Here is an 18,150-nt window from a genome sequence, read left to right on the forward strand (position 1 = left end):
GCCTGTATCTCACATATTTTTGTGGAAATTCGGTTATTTGCTTAAAAATACAAATACCAGCAAAAATAGTATTACAAATTTGTGCAAGATCTACCAGGTCTGAAAGAACGAAAGCTTTTCACTTGGACATGCTTCAGTCAACGTGTAACTGCAGAGAAAATAGAGGAGTTTCACAGATAATTATTCATCTTGCTCTTATCTTACGTTAGGAGGCATTTAGCTACAGAAACTCCACCTAGCACTGCAGTGACACGCATTCAATCCCAGATTTTAGTGCAGACTCCCTGTTCGCTTTCAGGTAATTAACACTGCCGTGCCTGTTACCTGCAGCGAGGCTGCACACACACCACCAAGCATCACAGGACCTGAGCCAAGCATGCCGTCTTTGAACTCTGCGACGGGAAGAGATGGCAAAGGTAAAATTGGGTGAATCTGGAAAGAGATAAACGTAGCAGAGGCTGCCTAGAGACCTTCCAGGCAGTCCCTAAGGGCACACGATGCCAAGCACACAGGGTAACTCAGATCTCCCCACTGCTTCACATCAGGAACACAAGCTGCTGACGCAGGGCAGCTCCAAAAATCAGAGTGCAATTCTATTTGGCAAAAACATCCACGTTAAACTCTCGGGCCTCAACTGAAAAATAATGGAAATGGTTTTACTGCTGAGAGCTTAACCTTCTCATGTCTTACAGACAGTAAAAAGTTAACTATTTGAGACAGTCTACTCTAATCCTGGACATAACAATAACTTTGCTTCGACTTATGAATATTTTACCCAAAAGATCCTTTGCTAGTACTACTTTGAATTAAAAAAAATAAAATAAAATAATGCAAGGCATCCCAAATTGCTGATCAAGTCATCCTTTCGCAGAGATTACAAATAAACATAATCTAAAAAGTGAAGAATGCATGTCAAATATGACATACATGGAGAAAAAAGCTTCATCCAGGTCAAACTGCAACACTGGTTGTTTTTGGATTATTAGAGGAGTGTCTTAAAATATTAGAAAGTATTCATTAAAAACATTAAACTTATGAGGATAACATTCTAAGATAAAAAATGGCTGTAAAAGTACAGTTTGCATTCTACTAAGCGTATTAGCAATATTATATATAAATAAATTGCTCCACAGGCAAGCCTTAGGTTTGGAGATAAGCTTGTGGTCTCAATGAAAACGCTGAGCTAGACTGAAGCCATTAACAGGATCCACCGCCTCTGTCCTTTCCTGCCTCCCTGGAACAGGGCCACCAGCCTCTCGGCTGGCTCTCGGGCAGCCCCATGGGCCGAGCCCTGTCCCAGCTGGCAGACACCGCGCTTACGGCAGCTGAGAGCACGAGCAGGAACACAAGTTATCAAGCAGTTCCTAAAAACGTGGCCAGGTTTTCTCGAGACTATGGGCAGTCAAAAACTAGGTAGGGAAGGGAGGCTTGCTCCAAAGGGTGGTCTCTCTCTCTGTCTCTCTCACCCCGGGTCCATGCTGAGATCCTAAAAGATGGCAGAAGCCCATTAGCAGCTGCGCTTCGCCGACCTCGAAACCAGCAAAGTGCACCATTCCCACAGGTGGCTTCAAAAGGGGTAACCTAAGGCACAGAGAGTTGCCCTAGGTGCTGTCGCATCCTACCCATACTGGCAAACAGCACCAAAGGGGAAGGCCGTCAAAGAGAGCTAATTCACACCAGGTGTGAGAAGAGCCGGGACTTGTAAGGCAGTTTCTCAAGCCTCGTTCACTGCCTCTGCCCCTCTACACCCTTACAAAGCAGCGGACAGTAGGAAGCTCAGGTGTGAGGAAGCAATTTCCGTATCACCATAAACCCCTGTACACACACACTTAAAGTTTTGATTACCGTAAGAAATTTCACAAATACAAACAGCGTTTTACAGACATTTAGGGTCTGCCATTGGCCACTCTGCCCGTAACACCACCGAGCTGCTCCAACACCAACTTACCCCAAGGATCACTGCTCCAAAAAGGCACTTTGGGGTAGGGCCGAGCTACTGCGACACCTGCAATGGTGGTTTCTGAAATAACTCCTCTACCAGCCGTGAAAGCTACTACCCCAAGGAGTGGCTCAACCTTTTCCAGCTCCAACTCTTTCTACTCTTGTAAGCCCACACTCTGTAAAGCCAAAGGCAGAAAACTCACTTTGGGGTCTCTGGTAAGAGCAGGTGAATGGCAAAAGGATTCAGTGCTCAGCAGCCAACCTCGAGTAGGATTAACTCGTCTTTACACAGAGCAACATAGAAGTTCGAGAGACACCCAAATTAAAAAAGCGTACTGAAGCCCAGAGAGATATGTAAGAAGATGACAGAGACGTCCGGATGGATACACCCGATCTGTTCTACCCTTTCTGAATGCTGCTGTTGTTGGAAAAGGTTTTCAGCCTGGGGTCACAGTACTTAGAGCACCCTGGACTCCCACAGAGGCGCTGTCACACTCATGCACACACAAGAAACAGAACTGCTAAATTCCCAGCTTAAACTGAATATTTCAAGCTATCAACATTGATCTATTAAAGCCAAGTTGTGCGTCCTGGTAAGTGAATGACTTTTTTTTTTTTTAAAAGTGCATCTTAATTTTAGTTGTTTGTTTTCATTGGAAACATCAAGACGCAGAACAACTCTGCCCTTACACAGACGTTACTCCAAATTTCACTCGGCTGCATCAGGAGCTCCCATGAGGCGTCACGGGAACACGCTGGACGAGGGAAGACACCAGCTCGGTGCTTTTATCTGAATTTATCGCTGCGTTTCATCACAACTCAGGAGCTCCCCCGAAGGTTGTGGTTTTTTTTAAATAAAACGTTTTGAAAGCTTAAGAGTTAGCAATGGTTTTAAGTGATATTATTTGTCATTGTTCACGATTTTGAAGCTGCCAAGAGCAAATTTCAGCTGTCTTCAAGCTCCACGGTTACCCTTAGCAGGCTCCTCTGATGCACAGGCATTGTTATCAGAAATATTCATCACTGAGGCATTCGCCAGTGTTGCAACAGTCCAAAGACGCTATCATAAACACCAATCCCAGCACGCAAATGTGTAGCTTTCAGCCCTGTGTTAAAGAATAAAAACTTATTTCTGCCCTGCTTACTCTTTAAAACGCCTGAGTGGGTATTTTAAGGAAAAAATGAGTGCTTGTGAAGTAACTGATCTTCAAGACTATTTGTGCTTTCCAAAATCCTAACCAAGCCTACTTCTCCCCATTTACAAAATAAACGCTCCAAGAGACTGAAGTCAACACCAGTGTAACTTCGAGAAACCGAAACCTGTCCACACATTTCTTTTTTCCACTCGTGAAGGCAGAGGGCAAGCAGTTCCTGATGCACACTAACTAGCGCTCTCTGCCAGTAACAAAGTCAACGAAACCCAGTCATTTCCACTCCTGTCACTTGGAAATCAGTGGGCACAAGTCAAGCTGCCAAGAAACCCAAGCCACAGGGCTGGCTTTAGTTAGAAGAACTAAAAACCACACGCAGCACACCACCAAAACAAACAAAAACCTGTCCTAGGATTATTTGAGGAAAAGCAACCAGGGCAAAATAACGCAGTTGTTGGAGAAATCTCAGCCTACTGAGGTTTCACACTTGATATCGAGGCCCTGACCGGGGTTTCATGGGCAAATTAGTTAAAAGAAACATGAAGTCAGCCTGAAACCTACCTGAGGTGCTAGGCGAGGAGGCGGCGGCATCTGCAGCTCCCAGCTTTGCTCTTATAAATCCTCAAACTGGGAACCATTTAAAACATACAGTTACACAGCTAGATCACGGTAAGGTAAGTGCAGGCTGGCTTTTTTTAGCCTGCTGCTGGTATTTGACTGAAAGGGGAAGTTAAGCCCTAGTTTCTGCTCCTTCAGTCGAGGTGAACCCGCTTCTGGTTTCAGAGCATCGGTTAAATCACACTGCCTGTAGCTACGCTCAAAGAAATACAGAAAAGTATCCCTTACTGGTAGGGAAATCTGGACAGTCAGTTCTTTTCCACAGTGGAAAGGAGATGAAAAATAATCCAGGAATGCCACTCTTGGATGCTTTCAACATTGACATGGCATACGAACTACAAAAAGCAATCTTGTGTGTATATGAGTGAGTATCCATAAAACCAAAGGGTGAACAAAACACCTCCTTATAGCTTTAGGTTCCCAAAGCGCACACAAAACCAGTATCAGAAAGCAGACAAACAAGAACTTGGCGCAAATGCGCAGAATTCAAAGGCGGCACCAAGGCCCCAAGTACTCGGTCCCCCCTTACTCCTGAAGTCACCCTGGCAGCGGAGCTGCTCGTGACAATGACCACAGGATTAGATTCATTTCCCAGCTTTTATAAAAACCATTTGCCTTCACAGCTCTGATGGGAGGACTGACTTTAAAAGGTACTTGCAAGACTTCCTAGCTTAAAGCTCTGTTATCGGACCAGAAACTGCCCATTTCCCCTCCCCACAACAAGAAGATCAGTTGGCCAGAATGACCTTTTTTTTTTTTTTTAAATGAAAAACAAGGATGTTGGAATTGCCTAGGACAGCTCTAGACATAACCCCCTTAAGTCTCTCGTGAGAAATTTGTCAGTCTATCCAAACTGGACCAGTAAGAATTAGTTGCCTCTACACAAGTCTGACACTGTCAGAAGAAAAGCCTTGAGATACGCAGACCTAAAAATATCTGATGTTGAAAATTAACATAAGCTACAACCTTGAGAAGAACCGCTAAGAAATTATTTCTGCTCAGAAAGAGCAACTAGACAGCGGCGGTGGCAGGAGGTAATATTAGCCACTTTCTCACCCGTCCTCATTACCTCCCAAGGGGAGAGAGGATCACTGCCTTTGCTGCTGCAGAACACAGGAGGTTAGCTGCAAGGAACAGCAGGAAATTAAAGAGACAACATGATGAAAACTGGGGGGCAGTTGTTACACCAGGAACACAGAGCCATGCCATAAATAAGAAGGGGATTGTAGCTGGATACAACAAAACAGTTGGCCGTAGCCTGTTTTTTTATTTTTTATTTTTTTTTTTACTGGAGTCAAGCTTTCATCAACTCCGGCGTTACGACAGTTTGTTCAAGGAGTTGGGCCTGTCAAGCCCTCTTGCAGGACTTAAAATCTGTATACACTTAGAGCTTCCCTCAATCTAACCGTTAAACATAATCTCAGCTCTCTCGTTAGCAGCTTAGAGTCAAAGCTGCGCTTTTCATCACCCTCCTGTTATTTTTAAGGTTACTCAACACACTACCGTGACGTATCTTGAAGAGACCTCCGTTTTGCTTTGTGTACTTACTCAATGCAGTTCCTCCCAGGATTAAACAAGGACTCCCCTTTGACTTCTCCTTCAGACGCTGCAGTGGGGCTGCCTGAGTAAGCTGAAGTTAGGAAGCTCAGCTCCACCACCAGGATCGCTTACGCAGTGAGGTTGGTTTATCTTCCAAGTTTCCAGAGCAGAGATTTACCCCCAAACAGTGATTTTATTTATTTAAACACCTCCCGGCCTATCTTCCACAGAACGGAGCCTCGGCCTTCTCGTTAACGTAACTCCCAGCTACACCATGGGAAGAAAAATCCCGTCCACTCTCATGAGATAGCACTCATTACGCGTTGCTTGATTAGATGTTACTGTAGAAGGCGACACTTAAAACTGAGATACACCAGGAAGAAAACAGAGAACAGAGATAAGGAAAAAAATTGCTGGAATGTGTAAAAATCTATTTCACCAGACACCACTTAGAGCACTACGCCAGTTATTTTCGTAGCAGCTCGCAGAATAACCTGCTGCACAGCGGGGACTGCAGTCCTTCCCTGCTCATCTTTACACACACACACACAAAAAGCTCCCTGTCAGCAACCAAAATTATATAAAAAAGGCATAAACAAGTATTTCTTTAGCCAGATTACTGCTTCAGGTACTCACACAATTCCTGCCAGCGTTAAACTAACCTACAGCTTAGAGTTTTGGTGTGGGTTTCTGTGTGAACGTGAAGCCACTACAAAGACAAGTCACCCAATTACGCTTAAACAACGCCGTTTGTCAGAACTACCTGGGGAGGCCAATGCTTATCTCAAGTTTGCTTTGAGGCAACAGGTTAGTAAAACAACATCTTAAGTGAGCACCACAGAGCAGAACCAAGTCCCGTTTGGAACAGATTTCAGAGGATCGGAAGCACAGCATCATTTTAACATGGATCTTAACTGGAAAACGTGCAGTTTAACTTCCCAGCAGGGCTCAGGTATTGACACAAAATGCAAGTCACCCAAATCTTGGGTCTTTAGGACATCCCACTAACCACCAGCACCACGTATGGCTGCAGTTTCCAAGGCTGCCTGGACCAGCAGCACCGAAAATAAGCAGCAAACTTAACTTCTGCTGGCTTCCCTCCCTAACATGTTCTTGACCGTCTTTTGATGACCTTCATATTAGGACAAACCACTCAAAGACTTGAGCTGGAGAAAGGTTAGGTTATTTCTGCTGAGCTGTATAAGCACGTTCAACTAACTGTGTGATGGTCAAACTGCTGCTCCCTTACCGAAGTTAAGGAGATTCAGTGGTATCTACAACACGAGTCCGAACGTTAGCCTGTACCACGCTGCTCTAAGCTGTCCTTTCCATTCTGATGACCTATTTGTCCTTAACAAACCCAGATGGAAACACGCAATCCAGGCCGTGGACAACTACAATGATGCAAACTCAAATCACCAGACAGGAGAAACACCTGAAAACACGTTTTCCCACCCCCGTCACTCACTGCTGGAGAGGCACACGAAGCTCCGTAAGGCTTTTAACTTCAGGGAAACGTGAAGCCACCAAAATAGCTGCAAAAAGGCCATTTACACACAGCAGTTGAATACCAACAGGAATCACGGTGACAAAATTCATCTGAAGCACACCTGCTAGCAGAGAAGTCCCATCTTCAAGCAGCAAAAAAATTCCAGTTTCACGCAGAGAGTATCAACACCCCGCTTCTAGGGCAGTCGCCCAAAGGGAAGGAAACCAGAGTACCGGCACTGAGAAGTAACCGCCCAACACGCCAAGCATTATCTCGAGCGTGGCATTTTACAATTCTGCATATTTAAACAAGACTGTTTAACACTGAATAACGTTAGGAGCAGCTCTGTTGGAAAGCTGCTGGAGCTGTTAATCGGCAGCTCCATTCCTCCTGCCCCTGCTCCCCCAGGGGCAAGGGGAGGGAGAACTTGGTTTATTCGTTCTCGTTCAGCAGGTTAACCTGAGCTTCTCCTGCTGGACGCAGCACCGAAACGACAAGCCTAATTCCACACAGAGGCTGGATTTGCAGAGCAAGAGATGCTAACTAGTAGATGGATGAAAGCGACCTGGGGAAAATAAACACAGGTTTTGTATGGATACACACCCCCACGCATACACAGCTTTACAAAGTCACCTTCCACACAAGATGGTGAAAAATGAACAGTCCCTTGGCATCTTTACTAAGAAGGAGACTGCCACAGGGAAGACGCTCAGGTCCTGGTCTAGGATGACTTCCGAAGCAGCTCTCAAGGCCCCAGATTTCACATCCAGTGCACTGTACCAGGATAAGACTGGCTTCCCTCCACGCTATTCTTCGGCATAAAAATATCTCACAATCAATCTCACAACCAGCGCTACCACTACCTTTAAATACACTGATTTTCAGTCCTGCTATGAGAACAAGTACACAAGTGTTTTGTTTTGTTTGTTTGTTTTTTTAACTGAAGTTTAAAACACAAGTGTCACAGCAAGTGCCACAGTTACATTACTGTGTGGAGAGAAAAAAAGAGCCTGATTTAATTTATTTTGCACCTATTACGCCTGCTAACTGGATGCCAACTTCACGTACCACGACGAAGTTACTCATTCCTTGTCACCCTGCGCCATGTTATTTATTTCATATCCCCTTATCGCATCACCTCTCAAGTGCCTTACCATCAAAGCCTAGATAAGGTCACTATCCTATCTCCACGTTCCAAGACTGTCAATCATTTTAAACATCAGTTCAGTCTGTGATCAGATTCCACAGAAAGCAGACGTGTCTATTAATTTACCAGCCAAGAAACTAGGTCAGCCATTTCCTGAGGTCCATGCAGATTCGCTACAATCAAGCAGAAAAAGCCGACGACGGTGCACGTGGACAGAGCCCCTCTCCCCACCTGCGCTCCTCCCGTCTCTGCTTCCATCAAATCTCTCCATCACTTAGCCTGTTCCTCAAAGGGCAAGATCAAGAATGAACTTACAGGGTGAAAGTCCTGAAGCAGCCTCTGATATTTCTATCATATCACGACTTTCTGGTCCCATGCCAAAATATTGGGCATTTCCACTTCCCTCAGCTGCAGTGAGTGCCACGAGAACCCTTTGTATGGCTGTGCAGGCCTCTCCCTTGTTCAGAGGGGCTACCAGTTGTGCTTTAAAAATAAATACGAGGCTGCTTTCAGCTGACAACTCCAAGTGGCAGTGCTGAAGGCAGTTTAGTGACCGATCAATGGTCAGCAAGATTTCCCTGGTCCAGCCAGGGGTGGCACAGACAAGACTTGCCACATTTTAGAACAGCAAGGGTAGTTTGGTCGGTCACTGGCATCCGTATGTTATGGATAAAAATCCATTTCACACCTTAACCAAGGAGTGAGCATTGCCAATGCTTCAAAGTCACCAGGGTGTGTTTGTTGTTGTTGTATTTTTATTTTTTTTCACTGTATAACCACGCTTCAGAACACTATCCATATACCACTCTAGGGAAAAAACACCCCCACAGTACTACACTCAAGAAGATATAATTCCTTTAAATATGGAACACCCTTTCAACACTAACTGTAGAATAAAAGGAACAAAAGAAACATGTTTTGCTATTGTATCTTCTTTTCCTTAGCTAGCATGCTACCTTTAGATAAAAAAACTACCATAAACCAAGAAGTTTAATACTGACGCTTACCACTTAAGCTCCAAAATCAGTACTGATCCCAATTTCATTTTGGATCGGCAGATGCTGAGAAGAAAAACAAGAAGCAGAGCTAGCAGTGTTACTGTCCTCCTGTCCACAGCTCACCTGTTTGCTGACTTCCCTCACCTCAAACCCCCACCTGACACCAAGCAGGATCCATGGCATTGTGTGCGTAGAGAGGGAAGGGGGAGCAGGACTGACTTCAGACCCCTTTGGATTTAAATAACTTAAAATAGGGTGCGGGGGGTGCTTTTTTTATTTTGCTTACATGCAAGATGACATTAACAGCAAATGTTTTTTTTTTTTTTTTTCAAAAAGCTGAGAACATACACACGCAGCTGTGCTTTCCCTATTTTTCACGCAGAGTACAGCAGTTCTGCATTTATTTAGCAACAATACTGAACCCTCTGCAAAGGTTTGCTGCAAGTTCAGAACAGGAGAACAGCCTACATTTCATGTTTCCTTCCTTCTGTAGGGTTGAGTCACATCCTCAGGTCTCCTTTTAGAAAGCTAACAGATCACGTTAAAAGAAAAAAAATATTTTTCTGAAAAACTCTCGCATTCAGGAGAACACACAGCGCTGACAAAGGCCCCAGTTCAATTCCTCGGCTCATTTTGCACGATGACACAGACAAGAGAACTGCACGCCTTCTTTCCTGTTAGAAGCAAAGCCTGGTGCTCCTCACAGCCAGCTTCGTCAAAGGATTTCGCGGATAAATGAAAGGCTTTAACGTTTATTAGGAGTGAATTAGCGCAAACCAATTCCTTGAAATTACTGCATGAAAAACACACCTCACGTATGGGAGAACACAGAGAGTTCGACTGCCTTTAGAGACTCCGACAATGCCTTCCTAAAGAGCAAGTTCCACGTGAAACTAAGATATCTACTTGTTTCCTTCAGTCCCTCTGAAACTTCACATAAAATAAAGCTCTTATCCTACTACATTTTAAGCCCTCACTGCCAGCAGAAGAAACACCCCTTGCCTCATTCCCTCCGTGGTACCACCACGAACCCCACTGCCTTCACACAGGCAGAGCTCCCTGGTTACACCACCACAACCCCAGAAGTCGGCTGAAACCTGGACCAGTTTCCCCAGTCAGCTTAGCGCAGCCTAACTGGTGCCTGGGCTGGGACAAGCAAAACTGTTCACCTGCAAACAGGTTAGGTTTCAGCTTTACACAGCTACTTCTATTTATGCAACACACTGCTGTAGCCCACTTCGTCACGCTGGAACGGCCAGGTCTCTTCAGTCACTGCATGCTTTTATGATTGGAACAATTCAGCAACTGGAATTAAAGGAACTCAGTTAAAACCAATGAAAAAAAAATTCCAGACCTGCTGGAATAAGTCTATTTGTCAGTACAACTTCCAAATGAATACACTATCAGATTCTGAAACAAACAATTACTCACGTCCCACGTAATATTTAGCATTGTGTTTAAATATTTTATATTGATAAACAATAAACCTGTGTTTGTATTTATCACGCGTTAGATTATGCATTACTATCCACACCTGCCAGTGAGTCAGGATATGGGCAATGAGACAAACGCAGATAGAATCATTTTCTTATAAATGGGACAACCAGACAGAACCGATCCCCTGTTACCAGGCAGACGAGGCATTTCCATCCTCCCTGCTCTGAACAGGTAAAAGGCCTTGGTGCTCCGGTTCAGCCCCGATGTGCGCTTTGGTTTTTCTATAAACTACACGCAGGTTCCACTGTAAACCCATCGCTCCCGTCGCTTTTAAGTGGCAGAAGACTCTTTAAGCATGAGACAATTCTAGGGCTGCAACCTTCAGAAATATTTTCAAAACTAAGTTCTTTGAAGTCTGGCTAGCTATGAAAACAACGATGCAGCATATTTAGCACCACGACCACACTATTTCCATGTGAAGATTAAACTGGCCCCATTTTGCAAGGCACACAGAGCCAATTATTCGGAGCAGGTGCTACAGCAAAGCAGGAACTAATAGTCAGGTTTCCTGGGCTGAGGACATGGCTACTGTGTCAGAGCCAAGCTTCCCCAAAAGGTTTTCTCGTGCTAATTGACCTACAAAATATGGGCTTATTAAAAAAAACAACACACACACAACCACCTAAGAACAGAAGATTCCCTTTCAAACTTGGTCAAGACAAACACCAAAAGCCCAGCCCAAGCAGATTTTCAGAGTGACTCGTGGACAAGTCAGAAATGTGTCACGATGAAGTCTCAGGCAATAACAGACGCCAACGAAGGAGACCTGCATCTTTCAGCAGGTGTCATCTACAGCCTGGGACAAACACTGCTTAGCCTAGTTAACGATAAAGATAGGAGATACCGATTTCACTTCTACTGACCCGTATCCTACTAGAAAAGCTTGAAGTATTGACCTTGAAGATTAGTTTCACTGAAAAAGCAAGCATTATCTTCCTTTTTTCAAAAAAAAAAGACAAAATTCAGTTTCCTTTTCAGACAGTTCTAGCCTCAGTTTTACGGACAAGATTACAAGTATTAAAGCTAAACGTAGGAAGCAGCAGGACGACAACCAGAGCTATGGTACTGCCACATAAGACACTGCTCGCAGCAGTTCCTCTGAACATCTTGGTTTTATCAGTATTCAGGGGACAGCAAAGCAGAGAAAAGCGTGGTGGATCAAAACAGAAGGAAACACAAAGAATGTTCCCTATGTTAGATATTTCCTGAAGTACGAGCGAGAAGAACATTCCCAGTAAATGCCAAATAAAGAGGACTAGGAGGGCAATGAGTGAAACTGCCCCGCCAGACATAAGGCGAGGGCATGAGACCTACCGTGCAGTTACTGCTATCACACTGCCCACAAGCAGGACAAACTTCAAGCCCGTCCTGTAGCAGCAGTCTCAGCAGCTTATGAAGCATAGCACAGCTGCCAGCGGTAACGAAGAGATGGTGTTACACACAGTAACTGGCTGATGAAATAAAAACACGCTTATTAGGTGCTCTCCTCCAGTGAAGAGCAGCAGCAGAAGTGTAGGTAGCGGTACTCTAAGACCTCCTAAGGAAAGGGGGGAAAAAAGGAATGCTTCAACTCAACCAGCTTTAAACCAAAAAACAACACAAAAGTATTCTAAAGAAACAGGGTCTTTATAAAACCTAACCCTAAACGAGAAAGATGATTCAGACATCTAATGAGGATTTCACTCACTATCTTCCATTTCTTCCCCTGAACTCCCAAAGATGAACTGTAACAGTAGCTTTCATTAAGGCTGACCACTGTCCTTGGAAAAAGACACACTTAAGTGCCTTGGTAAAATAACAATCAGAACAAAAACAAGTTATTAAAAAGTATCTTGAAATTGTTAAATGAAACTTCTGCTCATTTGCAACACCTGATAAAAATGAAACACCCTATAGCTTTGCTGAGAACAGCAGCTTACCAGGACTAAATACATTCAGTCGGGTTTTTTTCCAAAGCTCTGATTCAGAACCAGGAACCAGACCGATTCTGAGCGCCACAACTGTGCTTTTCATCTTAAAGAAAGCGTTTGGGTTTTGTGTTTATTTTTCCACACGCCAAAGTACTGGGTGATGTTCTGTGAGCAAGTGAAAAGCTCTATGCTTGGGGAAGCCAAACTCAAATTACTTGAAGGTACCAAATGATTTTTAGGCCTTTTTCTGAGGCTATTACACACACATCAAGACGACAAAATCAAGCAGCATTGAGTCATTCTAGCAGTGGCCTAAAGCCAACGCATTGTGAAAATTGCTCTGTATTGTACCCGGTAGGTTTTATTTCCTGACAACTGTCAGCAACACGCAGCGTGCCCTGATGAGTGCCTGCAGGCTCGTCCCCTGGCAGAGGGGATCTGCCCTCAGCAAGTGGAACGAGAGCACAAGCACAGCCTGCACCGCTGGTGTACCAAAATAGAGGCCTGAAAATCACTCAAGTATTTTGGCCAGCAATTAAACTATACGTTTCCTAAAAATACCCGTGGGTTCTACATCAGCTCGAGTTTGTTTGCGATCCAAACTGCCCTACCGGAATACTATTTTAAGATATAACATAGCTAACTATACTGCAACGTATGTGGACACATATGCTGGTACGTGGGTGCGTGTCTGTGCCTATATATACTCACCAAGCTATACACGGAGAGCGACTGGAAGATCCCGAGGACATCGCTTCACTGCGCTCCCATCCTCTGGGTTTGTTTGTTTGTCTAACTTGAGATGAAGTTTTACCATGACTGTACTTCCTCTTCTTTCTCAGGGCTGCTGCTCCCAGCTCCCTCCTGACTCAGCCGCACGCAGCCGTGCTCCGGCACGTCGTGCTCCGCTGCCGGGTGTCACCGCCACGCTCGCTCCAGCCGGCGATCCTCGAGTTGCATAAATCCACCCACGGAGGTGAAGGTGGGGAGAGCTGACAGATCGCGTAGCTAAACACACAGAAAGCCTGCAGAAGGCCAGAAAACAGCACCCGAGGCTCTGACTCTTTAATCTGTGTTCGCACAGCCATTTTTACACGAAGCATCGCCAGTTCGAACACCAATGTTCAAGTTGTTTGTCACCTACCCTGTACCACATCACAGCCAGCTGTGCTTCTAAGAAGCCCCCAGCACAGACTTGGCTTTTCAGATCAAAACCATTCCTAGGATCACTCCACTCCCTATCAGGGGCCAGAAATCTTTATTTTAAGGACTCGAGAAGATATTTGTCACCAGTGAACGCAAAGCTTTCAAGAGAAACCTAGAGCAGAAGCGTTCGTAGCCCTGCTGGCTGCAAAGCTGATCAGCCAAACACGAACTGAACGGAAGCCAACACAGTAGGCCTGGCAAGAAAAGGCAAAAAACCACAGCTCCATCAGCAGAGGCTGCTGTTCTTTTCTTTACCCAGGAGTAAACTCGCTTTTTCCTCCTTTTAAAGTACCACGCAGCTTTCTAACCAGCGTGAGCCACGTTCGCAGGGCTTATCTTCAGCAGAAGCTCCCCGAGCAGAGCTGCACGTTGAGCTAGTAGGAGGATCCAAAAAAACGGAGCAGCAAAAGCGTTCTACCCTTCCCTCTAGCGAGGGAACAAACAGAAACGGTTCTGCTAACGAGAAACTCGAGAAGCCACAAGGCTGCACGGAACAGCAAGCGCTGGTGGGTCCTGCCTTCCAGCGGCTGCAGTAGGACCGGCTGTCAAACGGAACAGCAGAGCGACGTGGAGAGCTGAAACAGAGCCCCGACCGAAAAACAAGGCAGCTCGGCCCTCCTTCACCACACACACAGAGAAGGGAATTCTGTTCGTAAAGCTGCGCCCCCACCCTGACTTCCCCCTAACACCTGAACGCTACCAGGTAGCTTTTTACACCACCTGGACGTTTGACCCTAAAGCTGTGCGACTACAGTGCACTTGGGAATGCAGGAACCAGCGGTACCTGCAGCGAAATCAGGGGGCTGTGCGATTACTGATAGCACAGTGCGAGCTCCGGGGAGTCACACGATGCCAGAATTAATCCTTCCGCATTTCTCTGAGCAAGCAGCTTATTTACATGAGGAAAAAAACAACTAGGAATACCTCTGCCTTTATGACAGAGCGAAATGGCAGCGTCCTGCTGCAATAAACTGAAAGACCTCGAGCGCTGCCGCGTTCTCCAGTTCGGTTCCGGTGGCTACAGGTCCAAAAAGCAAATTAACAAGAGATGTGAAGTCAGAATAAAGCCTTAAAATAGAATCACGGCAAGAGAACAGCAGCGAGTTTGATAGGGATGTGGCTGCAGCATGTAAACCAGTCTGAAGAGACGCCGCTTCCAGTCATTTCCAGCCATGCATGCAGAACTATCTGAACTTCTCTTCTTCGGGCCTTTGCTCCTCCTGTGTAAAATAGCAAGCAAACCACTTCCTCATCTCACTAGGCCATTCTGATCATAAATAACTGCACAGAAAGCGTACTATACTACGGCAGAAACTACACTAGAGAAAATTACTTGCATTTCGGGAGCAAGATGTAGTGAGAATATGGCAAGACATTAAACTAAGCGCTGAACTAATAAGCACCAGGCGTCGTACGCTGGGACAAAGCAGGGCCCAAAGTGCGGGGGTGGCATGGGGCTGGGTGTCCAGGGCTGCCCCCCTCCCAGTGACCCGTGTCTCAGCTGCAAAGGAAAGCCCAAGTGGACAGCCCTACCCAGCAGGTAACTGCAGGCACCTCCCCTCTGCACCTAATGGGCACGTACTTGTGAGAGTTAATAGTGAAAACTGGAACGCACTCGCATGCCGATTACTTGCAGCTTCAAGACCTTGTGATAACGTATGAAACGTTACAAACGAGGACGAGGCAGCATGAAATTACTACAGAAATGGTCTCGTAGAAAATGAGATGTTCCTTCGACAGCTCTGATGGAAAAGAGAGGCAAAACTATCTTGGTCGTGTGTCTAAAAAGCTGCTCAATAGCTCAGTGCTCCGACTTCTACCACCTCGCCACGGATCGGGCCAAGGCAGCAAAGACCCGCTGGCTACTAATGGTGGCGGAAAAGACTCGGGGTGCTTTATCTGTAGGCCATTCCCGACAGCTTTTCTGACTAACTTTTCCTGCAAGAGTTCTTTGTCCCAGAGACCAATTTCCCTTGATGACCCCAGGAGGCGGGGTGAGCACAGACTAGCGAGGCCGTTCCTACACGACCCCGCAGCGCCTGACCCATGTTCCTCATGCGGCCAACAAGCTCCCAACACGGCCCTTACACTGGTTTTTGAACACATTGTCCCCAATGCAGTCCCAGATTCTAGTTAATATTTTTTCCTATTTTCAGCTCAAAATAATCTGTTCTTCCTCCTAGCTTATTGCTACCACTCCTCACCTCAACTCATCTCCACCCAAACCCTCTTCTTCCCCCACGTTGCCTGACTGGACCCGTTTATCACAGCATGAGTTGTCACGGGACCATAATGGGGTCAAAACAAGGCATACTTTGGGCTAAGGATGGGGGGAAATGCAAAGCAAGAAGCATAAACCCCGCAGAAACACCCTGCTGGAGAGCTCAGGCAAGACAGAGCTGTTTGAAGAGCTGTCAAAAAATTTAAAGAATAGTTACAACATCTGTTCCCAAGCCTCACTTTTGGCAGCTACTGAAGTACTTTGACTGAAATTCTCTTGAAAACCTGACACAATATTAACATCAATATTATGCAACATTATTTGCTCGAAGTATTAAGTCTTCCTCAACAGGGACTTACACCGCCAGATACGAGACGTCGCTGCCAGCCTCGCCTACAGGCAGCTCCCTGCTGGGACACAATCCCACCCCGCGCTGGCTAAGAAGCCTTCCTCGCTGAACGGTGGACGGTTTCTCCAGAACAAGGTCGAATGTTGCTAGAAGTGGAAACTTCAGAAAAGGTAGGAAAACAACTTAGGATTTGGTAGGATACTTGAAAGCCCTTGTAAGATCATCCTCTGAACTTCTAGCCAGGAGATGCCAGTAGGTCACGGTCTTCCGTCACTACTGCTAAGAAACAAATTCAGCTCTGAACTCTGAGCTGCAGAGTTAAGCACTGCTAAAGCACTTAAAGTGCCCGTTCAGTATGAAAGGGAATTACATCTGCTTGCTTCTTGCTCCCACATGCAGCTGGCCATCTTCTACAAGAAGCACCCAGAGCAAAAAAACTGCTAAACCCTTCTTACAGTTCAACTGGCTGCTCACCTGACAGACCCACATCCCTTCCCAGAAAGCACACAAACAGGAAATCTAAACCCTAAATCAATTAAATACCGTCCATCACCAGTCCCTATACAGTGCTCTGCCTTGTCCATACGATCCCCACTTCTGTAAGAGGTCAGCAATTTTATCTTTAAGACAAAGCTTCATGAAGTCCAGTGGTTACATATTTCACTTCCACATTACAACAGTTTCAAATAACCACACGCCTCAGCACATACAAGGTGCAAATACAACACGAAGAAGCGAACTGGCTTTTCAGGCTCTTGCCCAGGACTCACCTGGGCTGAGAAGTTTCGCTCTCACAGACACTAAACAGGGAGGTTTTGTTTGTTTGTTTTTCAGAAATAAGAGCCATGAATATATTTCGTAGTCAGCCTTACAAGTTTTTTTTTTCAGTCTACCAGTGCCTCTGAACAGACAATTCAGAAAAGCACACTTTTTGCAGTAAAAAGGTTAGTCTGACCTGTACATCAGAAGTTGAAGCAAACGCCCTGTTGTCCAGCACAAAACCAAAAAATCCCCTTCTGTGTGAGGATGTCACCCTCGAGACTGCCATAAATCCAAAGAATGGGAGAACCAGTAATCTCCCAGTGCCACACCTGACTGGAAGCAGACTCAATTACATCTGACTTTTGAAGTTACACGACTGCTAGATCCATTCGTCACACAAACAGGGCTTTCCAGTCAGCTCATTTACAACTCGGGCTCCTAGGAACTCAGCTCTTACCTCGTACGGCACACCAGAAAAAGTTACTCACGCTAGCACTCCATTTAATTTAGTCATCCGGCGCTACAGGAGAACCAGAACCGCCTCGTGGCTAAATTTCCGAGGCTTGTGAACCGCGCCAGTTGAGCACAGCTCACTCACGGAGCAGCCTCCTGCTACCGGGGAATGGTTAAGCGCGCAGGCTGGAGGCAGCAGGGCTTTTAAAGATGTATCTAGGGCAGCCTTCTGCCGGGTTTCCTCCTTCCTCGACTGGTTACTGGCGCTGAACTTCTTTTGCCTGGTGGTCACTGATTCAGGCAGAGCCTGCTGATGAGAATCAGCCTTGCAGACAAGCGTACGAACTGCCTGCGGGATCAGGCTTTAGGTTTTGGTGTGGGTGGCAGACAGAAGGCCTGTTTTGCAAGGCAGGCTATTTTCGTAACGACAGCCACACCAAACCGAACGCGCTCAATCCCACAAGCTAAGCTGTCCCAGACCCAATTCCTTTTTGCGCAGAGACCACCTGGGAATCCCAAGGGCTGCAGAATCAGTCAGGCACTTGGGAAATAAGCCCACAGACCATAGGGCGCTTCCACCGAACAGGAGCCTCCCCCTGAAGCATTATTAGAGGAAGTTAGTTTTTATACACTTGAAGTTTGGACTTATTTTGTTTCGGAGATATTCAGTCTCTGATTTTTCCTACAGGCCCATGGAGACCCCGCGTAAGGAAAAATGCTGGCTTTGGTCAGTCACACACCATTGCCTACATGCAGGGCTGGAACTTTAGGTTAGAGCAAACAGGGCAGACAAAAATCTTTCCTTATATACACAGAACTGTTAAAGAACACTAAGAAAGAAGAAGTCTGGTACCTAAAGCCCTTGTAAA

The 18,150-nt window shown here is 45.8% G+C and overlaps 1 protein-coding gene across 7 annotated transcripts in view; it reads right to left on the reverse strand.

The window, feature by feature from the left end:
- Positions 1 to 18,150, reverse strand: part of CYRIB (CYFIP related Rac1 interactor B) — a 94,084-nt gene that overhangs the window by 52,830 nt on the left and 23,104 nt on the right. Inside the window, exon 2 of one of the 7 annotated variants that reach the window (XM_035556298.2) lies at positions 13,002 to 13,315. The exons of 5 other annotated variants lie outside the window; for them this stretch is intronic. The gene's annotated coding sequence lies outside the window, so the exon portion shown is untranslated. Of the gene's footprint in view, positions 1 to 13,001; positions 13,316 to 18,150 lie in introns of those variants that run through there. One more of the 7 variants, XM_035556302.2, reaches the window with a different exon arrangement.

This window comes from Cygnus atratus, chromosome 2 (assembly GCF_013377495.2).
Source record: "Cygnus atratus isolate AKBS03 ecotype Queensland, Australia chromosome 2, CAtr_DNAZoo_HiC_assembly, whole genome shotgun sequence".
NCBI classification, from domain to species: domain Eukaryota; kingdom Metazoa; phylum Chordata; class Aves; order Anseriformes; family Anatidae; genus Cygnus; species Cygnus atratus.